The 23,869-nt window shown below is 41.2% G+C and overlaps 1 long non-coding RNA gene across 1 annotated transcript; it reads left to right on the forward strand.

Moving 5' to 3' along the window:
• Positions 1-21,872: 21,872 nt before the first annotated feature.
• LOC134202726 (uncharacterized) lies at positions 21,873-22,896 on the forward strand. Its single transcript, XR_009977315.1, has 3 exons — positions 21,873-22,180; positions 22,235-22,336; positions 22,395-22,896. It is a non-coding gene; the product is annotated as an uncharacterized LOC134202726 (long non-coding RNA).
• Positions 22,897-23,869: the final 973 nt, after the last annotated feature.

Here is a 23,869-nt window from a genome sequence, read left to right on the forward strand (position 1 = left end):
TCATTTTACCGACTAGTCATCGTTATTTGCACAGATCTATTAAAACTATTTGGAAATTTAGATTTTAAAACAAAGTAACATTCCCATCATGACTGCTTGTAATGTGACAGGTGACCGGGAGACGGCTACATTTTCATTTGGTCTCTTGAAAATGAAAATGCAATGTTTTCGCTTTCACATGACAGCCACGAAAACTACCAGTACTGAACTGCAATAGCAAGACAAGATCTGAAAAATTGTATTTACAGATTGTTTATTCCACGCAAAATACAAGATACTTCAAGAAATCTAACATTAGTTATCTGATAAGCATATTGTTTATCAACACCATCGTTGATGGTGTCACATTTCATTTCGTATCGGACGCATGTAGATGCAGCCGCATTGACTTACTGACGCCCAGACTTCTACACCGCGACATCTCATATTGATAGTTGCATAGTACTTATTCCTGTTCCTAACTAAACTGGCACCTTTGGAGGCAGTATTTCTTTCGGCAAAACAAATTCAGTAACCTGGCCGAGGTCTAGTTGATCATGTATGTGCGTGTACGCGATATTTTAGTATAAATAATTCGATAAGGGGAAACTGAATGAGCACAATGAGATTTTAGAATAGACCTTTTTAACTGTTTTTTTTTATAAATATAAGTTCATCATTGAAAAGACCTAAATCAGATTCTACGATAGTCTATTCATTGATGTGCCCCTTTTTGCCTTTCTCGTATACTAAGTAAACGTGAAGGCTACACCCAACCGGCAATTGTTATATTTTCTAACAATTCTGTATAAGATCCTACCAAAATCTGTATAAGAACTGGGCATATGCGAAATTGGTAGATTCTTATACAAATATTGTATGAGACCTTACAATTTTGTTAGCTTTTCTAACAATATTTGTATGAGAGCTTCCATTTTCTGTATAAGAATCTAACAATTTCGCATATGCCCAGTTCTTATACAGATTTTGGTAGGATCTTATACAGAATTGTTAGAAAATCTAACAATCACCGGTTGGGTGTATATGTTCGCTATATATCCAAAAATAAGCTTTTTATGGAAGCCCCTGAGACCTATAGTGTTACATACCAATCGACTCAGTTCGACGAATTGAGGTGATGTCTGCGTGTGTGTATGTATGTGTGTGTATGTCTGTGCGCATAAAAAACATTACTCATTTTTCGGGCACTTAACTTCAACTAGGGTGGTCTAACCGGCAGTACCGAAACCGGTAATACCGGTATTACCGGCCAATTTCGGGTACCGAAAATACCGGTTTTAGAGACGGAAAATACCGGTATTTTCGGTATTCCAAAATTTTCAGTCAGTATAAAGAAACTCGAATAATTTTCGCCTACATACATCAGCTCAACTGCCTGTAATCACATATCTGTCTTAGTAAGCATCATTGATGACGTTCACGCTACAAAAAAAAGATCAATATCGTCATTAATCATACCTGTTGCTACTCTACTCTTAGCCATCTGTCAAACTGCGAATGACTTTTTTCTTCAATGAATATTTTTGACATCGTCGACCATTTTCCCGCAATGCATGAAATTATGAAAAAGGTACGAGCCATAATAGTTCTTTTCTGGAGATCACATGTGAAAACGATTTTCTGCAAAAATATGTCCGTTCTAAATTTGGAAAAGAATTTGAATTAGTGGCTGATGCCAAGGCACGCTGGAATAACACTTTATCTATGCTCAAACGGATCCATGAGTTGAAGCTTTAATACAAATTTAACTTCAGTGATGATTGTTTAGCGGTTGGTGGAATAATTAAGCCCTCGAACCTGTTCAAGCTGCTATGAGTTCTGCACTCTAAATGAAGCCGGTGTGGCGCTGCAATATATGTTGGAACAATCACAAATCAAGCCATAGAAATTTTCGCCACTTATTCGATGCTTTTAAGGAATTAATCCAAGAGAGACGATCCAAATACGCCGATCTTTTTGCTTTTTTGAATAATAATGCCGTGTAGCAATTACCTAATCAAAAACGATTTTGGCATTTTCTTCGAGGCATCCAAAGCTACTTTGATTGATCAAGCGAATGCGATCGTTGAAACTGAGACAACGACCACACCTGACGATCGGTACGTCTCTATGGATAATTTTTCTGGTTTATCGGTTAAAGAACAACTTGTGAAATGACAGTATCGAGCAAAACACTTGCGTTTCTGGTTGCAAATACGTTGACGTCATTATTATTGCATGCATTCCGTAAGGAATTCCCCTACTTTGAATCTGAAGTGATTAAGGGCAAGTATTTTACACTGATTTTTAACAATCTTGGAATTATTCGTCCAACTTCGATTGAACCAGAGAGGGTATTATCAATAGTTTGCAACATTGCCAATAAAATCCAATGCGGATTAGGAGATGAGTCGCTCAGTATATAATGTCTACTTAAGTTTCGCTTTGCCCAGCTCAACAAGCAATGATTTTAACATCTGAAGTTTGTTAACAAATACTGTTTTTATCCAAAAATCCAAATCAAAAGTGTTTCTTTTAATACGTGAAATTTTCACAAAAACCGGTATTCTACCGGTATTACCGGTATTGATTCCACCAAATACCGAATACCGGTATTAGTCAAAAATTGCTAATACCGACCACCCTAACTTCAACCAATTTGCTCGTGACAAATTGCAATCGACGGAGAACCCTGTCCCATTATATCTTATTGGCCTGATCGCACTATGGGATTAAATGTTTTGGCCAAAATAAAAAAAAAATATACACTAAAACCATGAAAAAAACTCACTCATTATATCACTCATCATAACCTTATCCAATTTGTTCATGTTAAGTTACATTCGACGGGGAATCCTGTCTCATTGTTTCCTATTGAAAATTGACATAATCGAACTATGTGATCAAAAGTTATGACCAAAATACTAAAATACAAAACCTGTATTAAAAAAATCACTTTTTCGGCATTTGTGCTTGTCCGGTTTGGTTGCAACAAGTTGCGTTTGGCAGGGCAATTCACATTGCGTATAAGCAAATCTTAAAAATAAGACCTTTTCACCAATCAGTGTTATTTCAGTCTTTTCTTATATGTTTCTCAACCCTTTTGAACGAACGAGAAAAGCATCATCACCACTAGGTGGATTAATTAGTGTTTTTAAAATATAAATCGAAGTAGCCGTTTACGCTTTCATTGCTTCTGCTTGTAATGCAAAGGCATTCGAGAGCAAATTTCAATGCCATCGGAGTCTGCGAGGTGCAAACGCATTTCATCGAGCTTTGAAACTATTCCCTGAAGTCTAGAAGCCTAGATTAGAAGTCAATATAGCTGGTTGTACTGTGGGCAAATATCAATTGCCATTACTGTTGTATTTATTCAAAGCACTATGTTGTGCATTTTTGTTAGTACCCGCTTTATTTTACTTTACAGAGAATAATTCAACAGATTTTTTACTTGTCCTGCATATTCCGACGGAAATGGGTGATATCGCCTAAGCACTACTTCACCCTATATCACATCAATTGAAAACTCGCTTTCTATATTTATATTAATATGTTCAATCCAGAGCTGAACACAAATTGAGGCAATTTGTCCGGATATCTTACAAGCTCCGTTGGCTTTATGAGGAATATTTTTCCGTGACGTTACAACGCAAACTTTACCTAGGTGAAACTCAGGCTATTTACCATAGATTTTTATTTTTTATTTCCACCAAAACAAAGCTTTTTTCGAGTACAAAGAGCACACGAAATTTGGACTTATATATAATTCAAGGCTTATATGTACTTCTCAGAAAATTTAAAACAGTCATTTTTTCGTGACGTTACAACGCTTTTTAGTTACTGATTTTACCTTGCCGAAAATCAGTTTTTCTTCAATTTCAAATCAAATTTCACATAGGGCACAGATTCTATACCTTTTCTTCTTTAAATAGGTGACAACAGAGTGCAAATTGATGCATCAGAACCCAATTTACAATCAATTTGGGCTAATATGTCTAAACAGCCGTCTCTCTTCATTATTATCTATTAAACTAATTGTTAGCAGTACTGGTAGTTTTCGTGACTGTCATGTGAAAGCGAAAACATTGCATTTTAATTTTCAAGAGACCAAATGAAAATGTAGCCGTCTCCCGGTCACCTGTCACATTACAAGCAGTCATGATGGGAATGTTACTTTGTTTTAAAATCTAAATTTCCAAATAGTTTTAATAGATCTGTGCAAATAACGATGACTAGTCGGTAAAATGATTGTATTGTTTTTGATTTTCGAGTTAGAAGTAACATTATTGAAGAAGAAACAGCTTGTTTACAATAGTTTGATGCGCTTTCATGAAATAAAAATCCGTGAAAATATAGCAGAATTCCTTTCATTGTTTATGTTTTCTTTGAAAGCGAGAGAGAATAAAATGTAAATATCGCGTGACCTCTCTCAATGAAAATGAAAATCTCAGTACTGATTGTTAGTCAAAAACTTATTTTTCGTCAAACTAATAACATACCAAATATTGTATTTGATGATTTAGGTATTGTAAAATATGGAAAACACATGGATAATGTCAAAAATTGAGTTTGAAAAGTTGGTGCTCTGGTGGACCTGTCCGAAGAATGTGTCAATGATAGAAAAAGGCAAAAACGAAAAGTCCTGAGAAGGGGGGAATTTGTGGCAGTGAAATAGCCCTTGCCGTTTACTATATAAGTAAATATTTAATGGCTTTGAAACCATCGAAGTAGGCCTGATACCAATAATCGAATAAACAATAATCGAAGCAGTCGTTGCACGTGGATGTCAGTCACACGTGCTGTACCATCGTGGGTAAAAGGTTTTCTTGGAGACTGCCGCTTGTATATTAACAGAACAAACTCCACAATCACTGTCATTCCTAATTGTTTATATGCAAATATATGTTTTGCCGCCTTTTAACCGAGGTTTAACATTTTTTTTATCTCTAGCAACTCTACGTTCGTCACCAGTGCCACTACGGCCGCACTTTGCGGTGCTGGAGGCCAGGGCAGGGACTTCTGACATGGGACGGGCAGAGTACCTCGCTTCTACCTTGCTGGCGACCATTCGGGGCCTCTGGTTTTCACCATTAGTTTCCTGTAGGTCTTGCCCCAGGGATGAGCATTGGCGTTCCTACGCCTGTCCTTTAGGCAGGTTGACCGAAGGTCTGCAATCGCAGCGCTCCACCAGTACACTAGAGCCCGAGCAGACGAAAATTGCTCAATAACATAAATTAAGATAGCAAAATGAGATACGTGGAACATAATCCCTTATTATTATGAGTTTAGGTCTAAGGTAGCTGAACATGTATATCAGGAAAATCATTCAATTACGACATCAAACATTAAAATTTTAAGAAATGTCTCTTCTCCGTGGAAACCGCGAGATCGCCTCTTACGTCCTATTCGTACCATCTGGGAAGGAGAAGGCTTCGGTCTGTGAGCCTACCTCTATCTTCTCGCTTCCAACCACCCTCGTAGTGGGTGCGTCTTGTTCTCGCTTTGCAGCTTGAACAGACTATCGAAGTATCATCAGTTTTTGTTTCAGATCCTTACTGGCATTATTTCGGGCGTTCGTACACTCGAAGATCTCATCGAGCTGCTCGACGACAAACCCGATCTGACAAGCTGTACAAAAGCAATGAAAAACCACATGAAAGTGTATAGAGGATGCACGACAGTTGTGGGGAACTGCACAAAAGTGTTGAGAAACTGCCTGAAAGTGATGGGACGCTGCACGTTAGTAAGCTGCTCGAAGCTGCTCGAATGTGATGAACAATTGCACGAAAATGACGCACAACTGCACGAAAAATATGATGACTGATGAGATGATGCACAGAAGTTTAAAAAACTGCCTCTGGGATAAATTTTACATGAGCACGAAGTGATTTCATTCACTGTTTCAGAAAACTTTTAAAGAGTACATGAGCCTAGAAATAGGCCCTTCATGTATACGGGAAACAAACAAATGTGCATTTTAGTTCTGTGTGAGTAGTTTCGTAAGATTCCCGAGGAGTGTATCAATCTTGAAACGACAGTAACCAATCCAAAAATTTCAACCCAGCTGTGAAAATTGAGGTTTTTTTTATTTCAAATTTGATTTTCTCCGTTGCCTGTTTTTAAATTTTGTTCAAGTAGGTAGGCGTAGGACGGCCGAGTATGACGTGTTTAATTTTTATTATCATATCCAATATGTTGGATCGATTATGCAAAGATCTGATGTATAATTCATCACTGAACCTTTTCCATATGTTCGCATTAACGGCTTATGACGGGGCTACATGATTTCGATAATAACGAGCGATTTTTCTGCACAGTGCATCTTACGCAAAATAACAAAAATGCTTTAAAACCCACATCAAGTAAAACTGAATTTAACTCTTTTTCGTTTTATTCACAGCACGAAGGCTACGAAAGCACAAAGAAAGCATAACCAAAACGAACCTAAAACAGTAGACCATCAATCATATCAAAAGCTCTTTCAGTGAAGCACTCTAAATCTGTTATTCACCATGTAGCATAACGGACTTTGAATATCCCATTGAAAATGTTGGTTCGACGAAACTCCGGCCCAGCCTGGTCCCATCTTAAATTATACAACTTTCTCCCCCCCCCCATCTAGTCGTCGCCTCCTCACCATTTATCACCCGTACATAAAAATCAGAGAACACAGACACAATGAAAAAGAGAGATATAGAAAAGGATCCAGCGGGAGACACCGAACGGGATATTCAAGCTCCATTAATTATGCAGATACAAATCAGCAACAGGTCAACCGACCTGACAAGGGCACTTTTTAGCAAACCCTCCTCCAGCTCGTCCGACCAAGGAAGGGGGAGGGTCGGCAACACCTCCGTAAAACCGTTTGTGCGCCACACTAATTCCGCTTTTTTCCCAGCTCACCCGTAAGTACAATCATGAAAATACTCAACTCATAGACCAATAGAGAAAGACACGAACCGAAGAGACCAGTCAGTCGAAGCTCGGTCAACAAGTGAACCGTTCGTTCGTTCGTTTGGCTGCTGGTCATCGGCAAGGAGATGAAAACTTTTTTCCACTCGAATTGTTTTCCCAGCCGCAAGCGATGGGCTTTCACTGGCAGAGGGGCAATCGGATAAAGTGATTTTGCAAGTATATGGGCAAAGAATAGGCGTTACCTTCCCTGTTTTATGGCATAACAAAAACTAGGATAATGGGAAAAGTAAAAGGCCATCGATTAGCTGCGGTAAAGGCATTACTCCGGGGTGTTCTGGAATCGAAAAATCGAAGGTCAGTCGTTTTTTTATCGTGTGTTATGTCAGTAGTCGATAAACTGTGGACTGCAGGATTCGTATTTCCCTCGGGTTTATTTTGCAAAAAGGCTTCAAAATATATTATTGCGTTGAATACATTTATTTAGTAGTAATATATTATATATTTATATATTTCTATGCCTATATATTTAGCGTAATATGAAGCAATCCGGCAATGCACATTCCAGAAAATCCGGATTTTTTTTAGAAAAGTCGATAAGTTATCATTTCTATCATTAGCCTGAAAATTAATTCACATCTTTTACTCATCTCTATCCTCAGGTAACCATCGGATGGATTTCCAGAAGTTGGACACCTTGCCTCCTCTGACTCCAAAAAAGCGCATGAGACTCGAAGAAAAACATGAAAGGGGTTGCCCACATACCACGTGGACAGTTTAGGGAGGAAGGGGTGTATGGCGAATGTCCACGGTTCATCCAATTTTTTTAGAATTTATATGGGCAGTTGTCCACGCTGAGGGAGGGGGGTTTATGGACAGCCCGAAAGTAAATTAGCAAAAAAATTCTACCAGCGTTGGTTTTATGACTCATATACTTGAACCGACTCGAATCTACTGTTCAATATAGCGCTAGAAGGAGCTGGTGTGGAAGAGGCTTTTGTGCCTTTTAAGAGGGAGACAGCGAGAATTGGACTCACAATCAATACCAGAAAAACGAAGTAGGGTAAGACGGTAAGAAGATTTCTAGAAAACTAAAACTAATCAAGGGTCAAAATCAGTTATTACCTATAAATATTTGTAAAGCCATAATACTATGTGAATGTGGAAGTATTTTTGTATTACATAATGAAAATATTTGCAAAAGGCAGCAAACCATGTGCGCGGATGGTTGCTTTTGAATTTACTGTCACGTTTTTGTTCGTTCCCGCAACAAATAGATTTGGCTGATGTCTATATTTTGCATATGTACTAGAAGAAAAAAGTTTATGTGATCTGGAATTAAAATTTACGCGTTTGGTGACCTTTAATGAAGTGTGTTTCTTAATTGAGTACGCGAAATCGTTTGAGGAGTTTGTATACGGGGATGTCCTTGGTGCAATAGGTGTGACTGAGTGATAATATCAGAAATACATGAAAATATATACATTGCTCAGAATAGATCTGGAAGAGTGAAGTGAATTGTTTGTGGGCACTAGAAGTGACCATCGTTTCCTCAGTTCATTGAACCGGAATTGGATCAATTTGGTGAGATTGTTTCAATATGTATTTTATATGATTCCAAAACTAAATACGCGCTGGATTTAAAAATCCGGAAGTTTGTTTATTGATCCATTATCCAATTGATAATGGTAGCATAAACAGGCGGGGCATATTGTAAGTGAAAGTGGCCTCGGACTGGACATGAGCTACCAGGCAGTCTGAAATGGGTCACTAGAGCTGCGATAAAGCTAACACCTTCTAACTCCCGGGCTAAAGCTGACTTTATTACAGACAGCTTTCTTCCATAATACCACTGCCAGACAGTGGGGGTTAGATTGAAGATACACACACACACACACACACACACACACACACATAATGAAAATATTTGCAAAATACAAAAAGTTGCAGTTTTGATGTAACTTTTAATGTTTGTTTGCTCAACATTCTGGAGCGACGCTAGCATACTGTCCGTAAAACTTGCACTGGAATACTCAGTTGAGCAAAAAAAAATAACTTTCCTCAGTGGTAAATCTATATACTCAATTTTTATTTTCGTTACGTTATATCGAGGTTACGTTATATCGAAGCAAATTTTTTTTCCCAAAATTTTTTTTAAATCTTTTTTTTTATAAAAGATTTTTAACCTAAAACTAATGTTATTCATCCATTCCAACCTTTCTTACTTAACTTTTTTTTTCAAATTAAAAAAAAATATTTTCTGTTTTTTCTTAGATAAGCAATCTATTTTTTTTATTTTTTCATAACCATTTTTTTCATTTCTGTTTTACTTTTTATCTTAGAATATAGCTTTAATCAGAATTCGTTTAATGATTTATAAATAAAAATAAACCTAAATTTAATATAATTCTAGATTACCATTCTTTATTCATGAAAGTAGAACTCAAGTTCATAACAATTCACAAACCAGTTCGAAATCGCAAAACAACATTTCTGCACTGAAGTCTTTTTAGTGCTGTTTTTTTTTTAATTACGATGTCCATGATAACTCGTTTACATATTCGTTATCATTTCCAAAACTCGCAGATTGTGATCCCAGTGAACACAAAATCGTATATGCTGCATTATACGATGCTAAAGTGGAGGCGATATACGTATATATTGTATGGGGAAGTACCGATGTGGCCTCTACTTTAGCATCTAATGTGACATCATATGTATACGATCTTGTGTTGACTGGGATGCTTCTTCCTGCGTTGACATTGACTGCCTTGTGTTGTCACCGGCATATTGTCGGTATGCTATCTTCTCATCAATGCTTCGCAGTGTGCCTCTTAAGACTGACAGTGGTACATCATCCTCATTCTCGACTTCATGGAGCATTGTAAATAATATTGTAAGATTTGCGAATCGAGTCAGCTGGAACCGAGGCTAGAACTGCCTCCCACGATTTGGCGACCAAAAGATTTTCTATTATGATTTTCTTCACAACCACAGTAAGATGTCCCTTACATAAGATGGGCTATGGTATGTTGGTCAGAGGAGGTGCCCGCGGACTCGAAAATATACGAAGCCACTCTGATTAATCTCTAAAAACGTGCTGACCAACCATGTAGAGAGGGGGAGCACCCAAATGGGAGGCTTTATGGGAGGCCTCCAGACCTCTCAAACTCGTAGTGCGACTCTTAAAGTGAGTAAGGTTGTGCATGATGCCACCCCAAAACGTTAAGTGCAGTAGTCCCACCGACTGAATTCCATCGGTAGGACAACCGTCCCTGGTGGGAAATGGCCATCCCTAAAAAGCCGAAAATGAAAACAAAGTGGGCCGTAAAACAAGTGGCAGAGGAGGTAGCTGCGGCAAAGAAAGAGGTGCTTGTAGAAGTAGGCTATTATGACGGAGTTACGCGGATGTCCCAAAGGCCATGAGAGGAGAGCAAATACTCTCTGGTCAAGTAGAAGATGTCAACTGCATCCATAGGGCAGAAGGGCCAGTTGATTTTCGGGATCCTGCCCAGAAGAGCTCGGCGTACAAAAACTTGACTGTAGAGGGGCTGGTTGATAGGATTCATGTCGAAGCCCTATGCCCAGTTGAAGTCATGTAAGGGTTTGGATGAAATGACTGAAGCCAGTGAACTGGTCGATACATTGAAAGATCAGTGGAGAGTTGATATTCAGACCATAGCTATTCGTTTACGAAAGAGCTATGCGGGCACGCAGGTGATGAGTCTATATGTGTGCTCGTCAGGTACGTCTGGCGGCAGCCAAGAAGTTGCTCGATAAGACCAACTTGAAGGTAGGATTGATGGTGATGGTGGTTACGTGATCATACACCAACTATTTATGGTCTGCTACAAGTCTGCTACAAGTCATTTTATAACTGAACTTCGGCAGGTAACGTCGTTTAGTACTGATTCTCAGCCAAATATTTACTGTATCTCAGCAACCGAAACGTCACTTTTACCGAGATCTCGGCAAAAATCATGTTTATTGAAACTCGGTGGTACCCACCTAGAGAAAATTCGTAGAGCTGAAAATTTCTCACTTCATCGAAAGCACACGCATACTCGGCGATGTGCTCAAGGACCGTGGCTTCGACATCGTAGCGCTGTAGGAGGTTCGATTTAACCCTTAAATGCGCAATGTTGTTTTAAAACAACAAACCGAAAATACGTTAAATGTTAATAATTTCAATGGTTATTTACGTTAAAAATATTTCCGACGGATTCTAAAAAAACCGCCTTGCGCCTTTAAGGGTTAAGAGATCTATAATTGTGCGAACGTTTAGAGGTAATCATACCATCTACCAGAGCTTCGGCAACACACACGAGCTGGGAACAGCTTTCATAGTAATGGCCGATATGCAAAGGCGCGTGATAGGGTGGTGGAAGATTCATGAGAGAATGCGTAGGTTGAGGTTCAAAGGTCGGTTTTTCAACTTTAGCATAATCAACATCCATAGCCCATACTCCGGTAGCACTGATGATGATAAGGACCCATTCTACGCCAGCTGGAACGTGAGTACGACATCTTCGAAATCATTATAGGAGTTTTGAACGCTTAAGTTGACCAAGGGAATAAGTTTAAACCGACTTTTGGAAAGTTCAGTGCCCACCGGCTGACGAACGAAGACGGCCAACACAGCCTTCCGTATTGGTACACCTGGAAATCACCACTGCAGACAAAATCACAAATCGACCACGTTCTGATTAATGGACGGCACTTCTCCGACATTATCGACGTCAGGACATATCGTGGCTCTAACATCGACTCTGATCACTATCCGGTGATGGTTAAACTGCGCTCAAAACTATCCGTCATCAACAATGTTCGGTACCAACGGGATATAGAGCGACTGAAGCTAGCTGATGTCGCCACTGCATACGCGCAGTATCTCGAGGCAGCGTTGCTGGAAGAGGGTGAGCTCAATGGGGCTCCTCTTGAGAACTCCTGGAATACAGTTAAAGCAGCCATTAACGACGGAGCGGAGAACAACGTCGGATATGTGATACAAAGTTGCTGGAACGATTGATTCGACGAAGAGTGCAGACAGATTCTGGAGGACAAGGACGCAGCGCAGGCGTTCGCGTGGGACGCTATAGACGGAAGCGGAGACAGCAGACCCGCCTTTTTCAGGAGAAGAAACGCCGAGATGAAACATGTGTGCCGTTCTCAATATTCACGCAACTTCTGTCAGAAGCTCAACGCATCCCGCAATGGTGGAGAATGCATCGAAGATAAACTACATGCTAGGTGGCGAAACCGAGCGCGACAGGGTCCGCTTGGGAAGCAATGTTACGATAGTCGTGGATACCTTCGAGGTGGTCGATGAATTCGTCTACCTTGGATACTTGCTTACGACTGAAAATAATGTTGGTCGTGAAATACAAAGACGCATCATCTGTGGAAGTCGGGCCTACTTTGAACTCCAAAAGAAACTGCGGTCAAAAAAGATTCACACCGCACCAAATGTATCATGTACAAAACGCTCATAAGACCGGTAGTCCTCTACCATGCTCGAGGTAGTGTTATCCCAGATCCGGCAAGTACAAGAAGGCGTGGAGCGCAGTAAGCTAGGTAGGCTGACCATGTACAGAACGACTTGGCGAGCGTGGGATTCTTCTTTCCACCCTATGTCTGTTGAGGATGGTCGGTCATATAATGGCCTAGAATTGAAAAAAATATTTTTATACTCAATGAATCACGTTTAAAATGAAAACTGTTAAAAACGGGAGCGAAAAAAAAGTTACGTTATATCGAGGTAAAAATTACGTTATATCGAGTTACGTTATATCGAGGTATTACTGTAATAAAAATGAGTTGAGATTTCCTTCCTGACGATTTAACTCGCGAACGGGTTGACCGATTTGCAAGATTTTTTCCCTAATCGATTCGTTTTGGGATCCGCAAGGTTTGTATATACAAAAAGTTGGTGAATTTAACGGGAAATGTAAAAAAAATATTAGAATACTATTTTGGTTCAGCTATTGAGGAAAAAAAAACAAACGCACGGAAATCTAGAGTGCGGTGCTGCAAATATTTCATTGAGACATTTGCAACACCCAAGCAAAGCTGTTGAATGTTTGTTTGTTAGTGACGTTATTGGACGGGGCGAAGTCCGTCGGGTCAGCTAGTATGATATGAAATTGCTTCCGTCTCCAAAAATTTAACGTTTTTCAAAAATATGTTTTACTGGTCAAAACGCCCCGAGTGTATGCAGGTCGAAATGCCCTTACGAACTGGACACAAGCGCGGCGAGCTTGCAGCAGTTGCTTCCAAATTATATGGAAACTATTGAAATGTAATTCAAACCTGCTTAAATGGACTTATGTTGGTTTTTCATTGTCAAGCACATAAGGATTTGTAACCTTTTTATTATGGGATTGATAAAATACTAATTAAGGGCTATGAAACCTCTTTGGTTAAGGTGGGGCGTATTGCCCAGGCACTTTTTGAATTCCATTTTTTCACGAGTTTTCAAAAAAGATTTATTACATGTTATCTGTAATATTTTTATATGACTACCCAAGTAACATTTTAAGTTTTATTCCGCTCTAAGAATGGTTTTCAAGATCAATTTATAAGATCTAACAATAAAACCGAGTAATACACGGCAACATTCTGATGACCACTGTAAGAGTAAGATATTGCCAAGTGGCCCTCTCCAGATAACCACTATAAACCTATTATAAGAGCATTTAGAAACCCTTTTTAAACCACCCGCAAAAAAGGGAATTTGGCTGCGGCAGCTGTCAAAATGTTGCTTTAAAAAAAGAGAAACAAATCTTTGCAGAAAAAAAATAACAAAATGGATTGTTGATGAAAATTATGATGATGACAACAAAATAATATTTTATTTCAGGTTGTTTTTTCGATTCAGTACCATTGAAAAGAAGTGCGCTTCCGATTTTATGGTCAAATGTTGTGAAAAAATAATGTTGAACACCACGCGCCGGCCATATAACGTAGTTCAGGGAAATAAATCGAAAATATTGATTACCACAACATCTAGGATGTCCACTAAATCGATTAGTATTTTTGACCAAACTTTTAATTAATAAAATTATTTATCGGAAAAAGTATGATAAGCGGTTAAAATTTCGTTAAATCATGCATTTCAGTGATATATTTCACTGACTGTGAAATGTTTTTCCGGTTTCAATATGGCCATCATGGAATTTGATAGCTTTTATAAAACACCGTCGTAAACTCTTCCCAATACAAACATTCTTATGAGGGTGATTCATTTGACCACATTATGACCAAAAATTGTAGCTTTATTCGAGCGTTAAAAATTGGATTTATTACGCTCTTCAACACTACCATAGATCTGTTCATATGGTCAATAGGCATTTGACGTTTGAAGCCTTTTTTCAGCAGATTTATGGGAGGTTTATTGATAGCAATAAGAGCGCCAATAAAACTGAGCAATCAGCTTGATGATTGCTGTCACAAGTCCGCAATAAGAATTAGATAAATCCAAGAAGCATGGCAATTGTTACTTGGGTACTCACGGGCAATGCATTTGCGACTTCCTGGTAGTCCAGGAATAACACGAAGTTCACATAAATTGCATTGAAAAGTAAAAAGTTATCAAGTAGTTGCCTTAGGGGGGGCATATTATACCGTCTTACCCTACATGGTCGCTGGCAATCAATGTGGGTTCATTAGTGGTGGTGGTAGCGAAATGATGTTGGATAGTAAAACATTTGAAGTGGTAGAATAATTTGTGTATCTTGGAAAATTAATGACGTGCGATAATGATGTAACCCGCGAGGTGTAAAGGCGTATTGCAGCTCTGCAAATAGGGCTGATTACGGACTTCGTAACCAGCTCAAGTCCCGTAGTCTGCAAACGAAGACAAAATTCGCGCTGTATACTACTCGGATTCTTCCAGTAGCTTCATAGGGCCATGAAACATGGACGTTAAAGGAGGCTGATCAGAGAGCTTTCGGAGTATTTGAGCGTAAGGTGCTGCGGACAATACTCGGCGCTAAACAGGAGAATGGTATCTGGCGGCGTCGCATAAACCACGAATTGTACCAGGTGTATAAAGGGCTGGATATTGTTAATCTTATACAACACGGCAGACTACGGTGGGCTGGACACGTTGTTCGCATGCCGGAAAAACGTCAAGCGGAGATAATATTTAGTAGAGAACCCGGAAGAGGCCGCAGGCTTCGTGGAAGGCCGCGTACACGATGGCTTTTTGCAATTGAAGAGGACCTGAGGGCGCGATTGCGATTGGCCCAGGATCGAGTCCAGTGGAGAAGGATATTCCATTCGGCGTAGGTTCATCGAAGAGCTGTAGCCCATCAAGTATCAAGTAAGTATACATGACCCGTTATCAGATCCAGGTTCGAGCAAAGCGAAACTTTAACTTAATTCTAATCGAGCCATCCCAAAGCAAATATAGGAATTCTAATTTAAAATAAAAATTGTATGATCAATTTACTTGCGTTCATTTGTATACTTACTGCGCCACCACACGATCGATGGCTGAAATCGTGTTTTGGTGTGTTTTTATTAATAGTAAAGGAGTGTCTGCGGTTGTGGGCCAAGTTGCGTTTGTCGATCATTTTTTTTTTCGAGTCAATATTATAGCATGAACACTAATAGAAGTTGGTCACATTAGCCAACTTTTCTCCAGAGCAACTTGTTTTACTTAAACGTAACTATGAATACTTTTATGAGGTATTAATTTTTGCCAAATAAAATTTATAATTTTGTGGGACACGCTATAAATGGAAAAATATGAAATAATATGCCCACTAAATATAATAATTGGAATTTTATCACTTACTTACTTACTTATGGATCTTGTACACCTCCGGTGGTGCAAAAAGCCGACTTGAAAGATCCTCATCCTGAGCGTTGCCCGGCTATCGCTTCAACCTGTTACCAGGTTAGATTTCGGTCGACTTCTTTTATTTCTTTATTGAGGCTTCGCCGTCATGAACCTCTGGGTCTGCCTCTGCTGCGATGTCCCACTGGGTTCAAGACTAATGCTTGTTTACAGATTTCGTTTCCGCCCCTACGTAGAGTGTGGCAGACCCAGCCCCACTTCCGATCCCGAATTTCAGTTGCTATAGGCCTCTGGTGACAACGACGATGCAGCTCGTTGTTTAACATCCAGTTGTGAGGCCACCAGGCCCGAATTATATAACGCAGGCATCTGTTAATGAACACCTGCAGCCGTTGAGTGTTCTCCACTGATACACACCATGTTTCGCTAGCGTATAACAGCACAGATTTCACGATAGAGTTGAAAATTCGTATTTTGGTTCGTTCACTTATCTGCCTGTTTTTCCAGATATTTCTTAAACTCGCACAGGCAGCCCTTGCTTTCTTGATCCGTGCGCCTATGTCGATCTTGGTACCGTCGTCTAACGCCATTTGGCTACCAAAATATTGGAAGCTTTCAACATTCTCCACTGGTTGCCCGGCTACTGTGAAACTGGAAGGAGTCACCGTGTTTACATCCAACGATTTGGTTTTGATGACGTTGACGGTTTGGTTCACGGTCAATCGCATCTACCAGAATCTCATCGATTACGATGAGGAACAGTAACGGTGATAGAATACATCCTTGCCTCACACCAGCTACGACCCGGATAGGGTCGGACAGGACCCCATTGTGCAGCACTATACACGAGCAGGCCTCGTACTGTGCCTCGATGAGTCCGATTATTTTCTCAGGCACCCTCTTGCGTCTCACATATTCTCGTGATTGAGACTCTTGGAATTCGTTGACCTGCTCCAGAATGATGCGGAGCGTGACAATATGGTCCATACAGGATCTTCCAGCACGGAATCCGGCCTGCTGCCACCGGAGAGTCGCATCGATCTTCTCCTGAATCCGGGCTAGGATAATTTTGCACAGAACTTTGAGAACGGTACATAACAACATAATGCCTCGCCAGTTATCGCATACAGTCAGGTCACCCTTTTTGGGCACCTTCACTAAGATATCTTGCATCCAGTCGACCGGGAAAGTTGCGGTGTCCCAGATATTATGAAATAAACGATGCAGTAGTTGAGCGGATGTCATGGGGTCAGCTTTGAGCATCTCGGCTGATATGCGGTCGACCCCTGGGGCTTTATTCGATTTCATGCTTTGGATGGCTGTTTGAATCTCTAGCAGTGATGGAGCTTCGGTATTGACACGTGTTATACGTCGGATCCTAGGCAGATCATGCCAAGGTGGTGATAGCATGGCTGGCACTTAAAAAAGTTGTTCGAAGTGCTCGAACCAGCGTTTCAGCTGGTCAGTTGGGTCGGTCAATAACTGATCATAAGCGTCTGTCACAGGTATCGTTGCTTTCATCTTCGCCTTGCTTAAGCGTCGTGAGATATCGTAGAGGTGGCGAATGACCCCGGTTGCCAGATAGTCTGCCCACGCTCGCTTGTCCCGTCGACATGAGCGTTTTACTTCCTTCTCAACAGCCAAGTATCGTTGACGGGCTAAGACTTTGGCTCCTCTAGTTTTTGATCGCTCTATCGTGGCTTTGGCTTCTCTTCGCTCCTCTATCTTCCTCCAGGTCTCATCGGTGATCCATTGTTTTCTCTGGGTGCGCAGTTCGCCCAGATTGTTCTCGCTGGTGGCGTTGAAGGCATTCTTGATGGCGGTCTCTTGGTCTTCTACGCTGCCATCTTCCGGAATATCTGCAACACGTGGCTCCAGTTCTTCAACGAAGGACCGTTTCACCGTGGCATCTTCCAGTCAGCGTGTGTTGAATCGACGTCCAACTCTTTCCTCCTCCAGAAAAATATATTAAGCTCTTTTAGCGGAATGTATTCAACCGTCTAAGACGAATTAAGTACTCTCCATTTAATTCCACCAATTATTTTCGATATCTTTGCAGATACGTATTTCGACCACAACTATGTGGTCGTCTTCAGTGTCTCGTACTTGACTCTCGTACTTGACTCGGCTAAGTCGAGTCAAGTACGAGACACAGAAGACGACCACATGGTTGTGGTCAAAATACGTATCTGCAAAGATATAAAAAATAATTGGTGGAATTAAATGAAGAGTACTTTATTCGTCTTAGACGGTCTTTCCTCCTGCCGACGAATCCTCGCAATGCGCAGGCGTATTTCGCCGATGAAGAGGTGATGATCGGTCGCGATATCGGCACTACATTTATTCCGTACATCAAGAAGGCTCCGGTTCCATTTTTGGCTGATGCAGATGTGGTTGATTTGATTTTCTGTAAAGCCGTCACGGGAGATCCACGTGACCTTGTGAACCGGTCGATGAGGGAAGAGCGATCCCCCGATCACCATGTCGTTATTACCACAGAATTCTGCGAACAGCTCTCCGTTTTCGCTCATTTCTCCGAGACCATAGCGTCCCATAATGCGCTCATGGTTCGAGTTGTCGGATCCGATCTTCGCATTGAAGTCGCCCAAACAGATCTTGATATCACCCTTCGGAATTCTATCTACGACGGCATTTAGTTGACTGTAGAAGTTTTCTTTGTCTTGCAGATCGGCAGCATCGGTTGGCGCATAACATTGGATTATAGTAAGGTTTCGGACCAGTGTTCTAAATCTAGCAACGATTATCCTTTCACTTATAGGTTCCCACTTCATAAGCGCAGAATGTGCCTGAGTGCTTAGTAGGAAGCCAACTCCGCGATGTCGGGGAGCGTGTTCACCTCGTAAACCAGAGTACAGCATAACTTGTCCGGAAGGCGTTCTGTGTTCTCCAAAGTTTGGCCAACGGACTTCACTCAGTCCCAGGATCTCAAGCTTCATGCGGCATGCCTCATTGGCAAGTTGTGCCAATTTACCCTGCTGGGCTAGGGTTAAAACGTTCCATGTTCCTATTCGTGTCCGTTGTTTCGCACTAAGAGTCGTCGCCGTAAAATCAGTCCGCATTCTTTCATTATCGGATTCCCGAACAAATTGATGTTTCGGGAACAGTAGGTTGTTGGCCCAAGATTCCCTATCCACTGGGATGATGCTGCCATCTTAGGTATAGCTTCTGGAGAATAGCATTTCATACTCAGCCGCTGAATGCCAGAACAGACGCTGTTGGAGCCGCACCTCCTTGGTGAACAGACGCTCGATCGGTCAGGTCAAATTTGTTTAAAGTCCCATCCAACACCAGGACTAGGCTAGTGCGCTTTGAGCGGCACACGGTCGCTTTGATAGGGCCTGCTTGGGTACACATGCAGCTTTTTATAGAAGTTCAACAGAGCCCACTGTCGAACCCCACCACATCTTAGGCAGACCCCACCGGACGCACCCTCTCACTCTAGCTGATGTCAGAAGAACCCAATATCCAGAAAGTAGCTAAAGCCGGAAGGGAACGATGGGCAGGACATGTTGCAAGAATGCCGGACAGCAACCCTGCAAAGATGGTGTTCGCTTCCGATCCGGCAGGTACGAGACGGCGTGGAGCGCAGCGAGCGAGATGGGCAGACCAGGTGCAAAACGACTTGGCGAGCGTGGGGCGCATTCGAGGATGGAGAGATGCGGCCTCGAACCGTGTATTGTGGCGTCAAATTGTTGATTCAGTGTTAGCTGTTTAGATGTAAGCTAAATAAATGAAAGGATGCCATACACGGATACAGTCTTAATTTCCATAAATAATTATAGAATGTAACATTGTAACATCCCAAGTAACATTTTAAGTTTTATAATGCACTGCTGCTACAATTTCGTGGAAGTTCATGTTGCATAGGAAATGATTTAGGAATTTTGAGAGTTTCCACAGGAAATTCCAAATTCATCGATTATGTTTTGAAATTTTCATTTAATTTTTGAGAAATTCATGCTGAAAATGCACCTGCAGTTGATGAACCCCTGCAGCAGTTTCGTTTGCTCCACTGATACACACCATGTTTCACTAGGATATAGCAGCACAAAATTTCATCTTAGTGTTGAGAATTCGGATTTTGGTGCATTCACTTTTCTGCCTGTTTTTTTTTTTAGATATTTCTTAAGCCCACTAAGGCAGCCCTAGTCGTGCGCCTATGTCGATCTTGGTACAGCCATCTGACGCCATTTGGCTACCAAGATATTAGAAGCTTTGAATATTGTTCACTGATTGTCCAGCTGTGAAACTGGAAGGGGTCACCGTGTTCACATGCAACGATTTGGTTTTGTTGACGTTAATGACTAAACCTGCCGAAGAGGAGCGCTCGGCAAGGTCATTTAGCTTAAGATACATTGGCATTTCAGAGCGTTGTTGAGCGAGGAGTGCCAAGTTATCAGCCAATAAAAATAAAATAAAATAAAAAAATAAAAAATTAAAAAAGAAGGTTGTCGCCAACATCCTCGTCACTTCTTATTTTTGTGATTTTTTTCAGCAGTGAGCACGCATGTTTACAAAAAGAAGCGACGAAATTAGTGCCGTATTTCTTTTTTTGCGATGAGATAAAAATATGTTCAGTGAGATGGGGATCGGGACATTTTCCCTATTTATTGTTTTATTTGTTTAAGTTTTCGAGAAACTTGTAGCAGAAACATTATGATAGAAACATTTGTTTTTGGCTATTCGGTTGGCCATAGTGCATGAAGTTCAACATTAACATTATGTTCTTGTATAATCCCATTATAAACCTATAAAAAAATACTAAGCTTTATGAAGGTTATGCGTAAGACAAGTCTATAGCCAAAATATCCGGTTTTATTATAGTTTTCAGAATTGGTTTTATTGGAGTCCTCAAGATAATCATTAGCCCACTCCTAAGTTTATGAAGCTTTTGGCATTTGTGGTTTTATTAGACGTTTTATTATGGCTTTGGAGATAGCTATAAGCCTTCAAACAAACTTCAACTTAAATAAATCCATGAAGCCTTGAAATTGTTACTTGGGTTATCACGCCTGTCAGGGAGATCATATTACCCAAACTCAATCTTTGAAAAATAGAAAAGCGGTTTGAGAAAGGACGCAACTTATAACTAAATGTCATCTGTCAGGTCCATGCACAGTGGCGGGCCCTCCTACAAATCACGGACAAATCCTGAAATTGCGTTCAAAACTTCACCACAGAGTAATTTTGAAACGTTCAATTCATTTTGACGTTAAAGTGGTTATCCGACATACTTTATGTTATCCAAAGGGCTTCCGCAAGCCCAAGCCCTAGGATCTAGAACAAAGACAGAGTCCTCATTCTAACATTGCACCAGTCAGTTTCCCGGTTTGGTGCAGCTATGCGCAATTCACTAATCACCGAAAAGTAGACAAAAAAAATTGATTTTAATACATAATACCAGATCTTTCGAATCTTTCCCGAAAAAGTTTAGCAAAATTTCATTTTCCCATACATATTTGTTCGGGAGACACTTCACGGAATGAACTTCAACAAGACACCAAAAATTTAATTCACAAGCTACAATCAAAACTACAAAACTACAAAGAACTAACTCATTTAATATATATATTAAATTTCAAACATATGGGCTTCACAAAAATCACGATTTTTTTTTTTAGGTTTTGTCCGGCTTTCTGCGCGCCAAAGTGCAGTCAACCTTTTAAAACCGGGTTGCCAAACTTCGTGAGTTGTCAAACTTCGGAATAATTACCACGAAGCAAAATTATAAAACTAATTACAGCAAGGAATTATGCCTCTTCCGTTCGTGAGTATTAATATGATAGTAGCTCAACAATAGACGTACAGAAAAGCGGTTATTGTAAAGAACAAATAGAATTATCTAAAGAAAGGGTGTTACGTTTAGTATTGTTTGTAAGCTTTGAAGAATATTATTATGTGATTGAAAATCATTAATACTTGCAATCGACAATAAAACAAAACGCAAGCACCATCCCGCACACCTGCATAACGCACCAACAGTCGGTTTGAATGCGAATCGAAAATCCAGCCCTGCATCAAATATGCGGCGCAAAGCGGCGCGCCACTGCAGTAGTTTGACAGGAGCCACTGACACACGCACACCACGAACGGCAACACCGCAAGCCAGATCGAAGAGGAAATGAGTCTTCACTTTGTCGGTACCTCCGTGCGAAAAGATCGTCGCCGCCACAACGAGGCGAAAAGTTATATAATCCCTTCGCGGGAATCACAGTGCGCGGTTTGTGAGTGATTTTCACCGGTGGTTTAATTCGGGAACCGAAATTCACCCGAAATCGTTCACCGTGAGGTAAATCCGGTTTCGAGACGCCGGCAACAAACACACCACGATGCAGGCATAACCTCACTTCCATCGCAGGTCAGGAAAAAGTTCCAGAATCACGCAGGAAGGTAGACGGTCCAAGAAAGCACGGCACCGAACGCAAGTTGACTTCAGTCAACGGGCCGCCAATCGAAGGGCAAAGGGTAATCCTATTTTTATCGTTGCGCGACATAAGCCTAACCCCATGCGATTTGCAGATCACCCGAAGGTCAGAACAAAACCACGGGGAAGTGAACCAAACATACATCCGTCGGAGATCGGTTACAATTCCGTCAGAGCCAAAACACCCCTTTCGCTGGGTAAGTTGTACTGCAAAAAACTGAATGAGCAAACAATTCATATAAGTTGCTTTGGTAGGGTGTTTCTATGGGAGCTGAGCTGCGCATGCTGAAGGACGATTTGTGCTTGTGTTGATCCGGTGACTGTCGCGTGGAATTGGTGAAAGGCATGCGGCCTCGTCAGCATCTACTGCCTCGGAGGGATCCCATCCAGTACACGGTCGACTGGATGGCCAGAGGGATCTCCAGCAGAGGAGTCGCGCAGAGAAGGAAGTTTGCCAGCACGAAGAGGTCGGAGGCGCAGTTGTCCCAGTGATCTCGTCGTCGCCATCAAGGAGGGAATTTACCGGCATTTCCACCGCTAGTGCCGCCAGTCCGTCACAACCGCAAACGGAGGGTTGGAGACGAGACATCAAGCAGGAGCGATTGATGGCGAATCGTCGCAGATTATGGAGTTGTGCGGGTGAGGCGAGACGAGGGGGACACCCCGCAGTTCGTGAGTACGAAAACAAAAATGTTAGCGTGTAAGAAGATGTGAATAGAGAAAGAGTAGAGGAGTTAGGCCAAGAAGTAGGAGGCTAGGAAAGGCAAATGATGAGGGCGGATGCCCTAAATACATGTATGAAAATTTAGATTTGTGGCGATTTGTTTTGGTTGGTGCTTTGGCCCTCCAGTTTTGTGGATTTTTGTGCATTGCGCTTTGGTAGTTCCGCTCTACCCGCTAACCGGAGAACTCACAATAAGGGTAATTGCAAGAAAGCTTAAGGAGTAAGGAGTATTGAGAGAGATGACAATAGGTGTACTAAATCCGGAATAGTTCCAGATCTGGGCTTTTTCTTTTCGTTTCTCCTTTGGAGTGAAATCCCGGAGGATTTTCTTATTTGCATCCACAGTTTCCTTGACCAGCCAAGCCGACTAGAGGGTCAGCAAAAACTTTGCGGTAGTAGAACCTACTCTCTCTCCGATACCTTTCAACCAGCGGTACCCATTTCGGAAAGAAACGTCTTCCAGCTAAGGGCCCGGACCAAGTCGCCAGCTTCCAGGTCTTTGGCGGCCATTTTGAAGACTCAACCAATCAATTACGGGATCGGACACGTCACGTTTTGCTCCTCGAATCTAGATTCCGGGCAGGTACCAGTGAAAGCCTTTTCCATGGTGATCCTAGAGACTAGAGGCTGAACCCTAACTCATCCATCGTAGACCCAATTACGCCCTCTGTACCGGTTTAAAACTAGATGCCAAACTCATTCCGCCACCAAACAACCTGCAAGCAACGCTGTCGGCCTATTCTCTTCTTCAGCCGCCGCTACCTCGATCGAGCAACTGCCTTCAACGCCATCGGCATCAAGATCAAGCATCCATAGTTCGACCTTGCTTTTGCACAATTTTGCTTCTGGAATTGGTTGGTTGTCTCTCCTCGTTTAGAACTGACATATTCGTGAGTAAATATTTTTTGTAATTTTATCTAATGCATCGAAGAGGTGTGCAAGTTCTAGTTATCCTAAGACCTGATACATTTACAACATAATGACATCATCAGAAGTTCCGAATTCA

Source organism: Armigeres subalbatus, unplaced genomic scaffold (genome assembly GCF_024139115.2).
Source record: "Armigeres subalbatus isolate Guangzhou_Male unplaced genomic scaffold, GZ_Asu_2 Contig1375, whole genome shotgun sequence".
Taxonomy (NCBI): Eukaryota; Metazoa; Arthropoda; class Insecta; order Diptera; family Culicidae; genus Armigeres; species Armigeres subalbatus.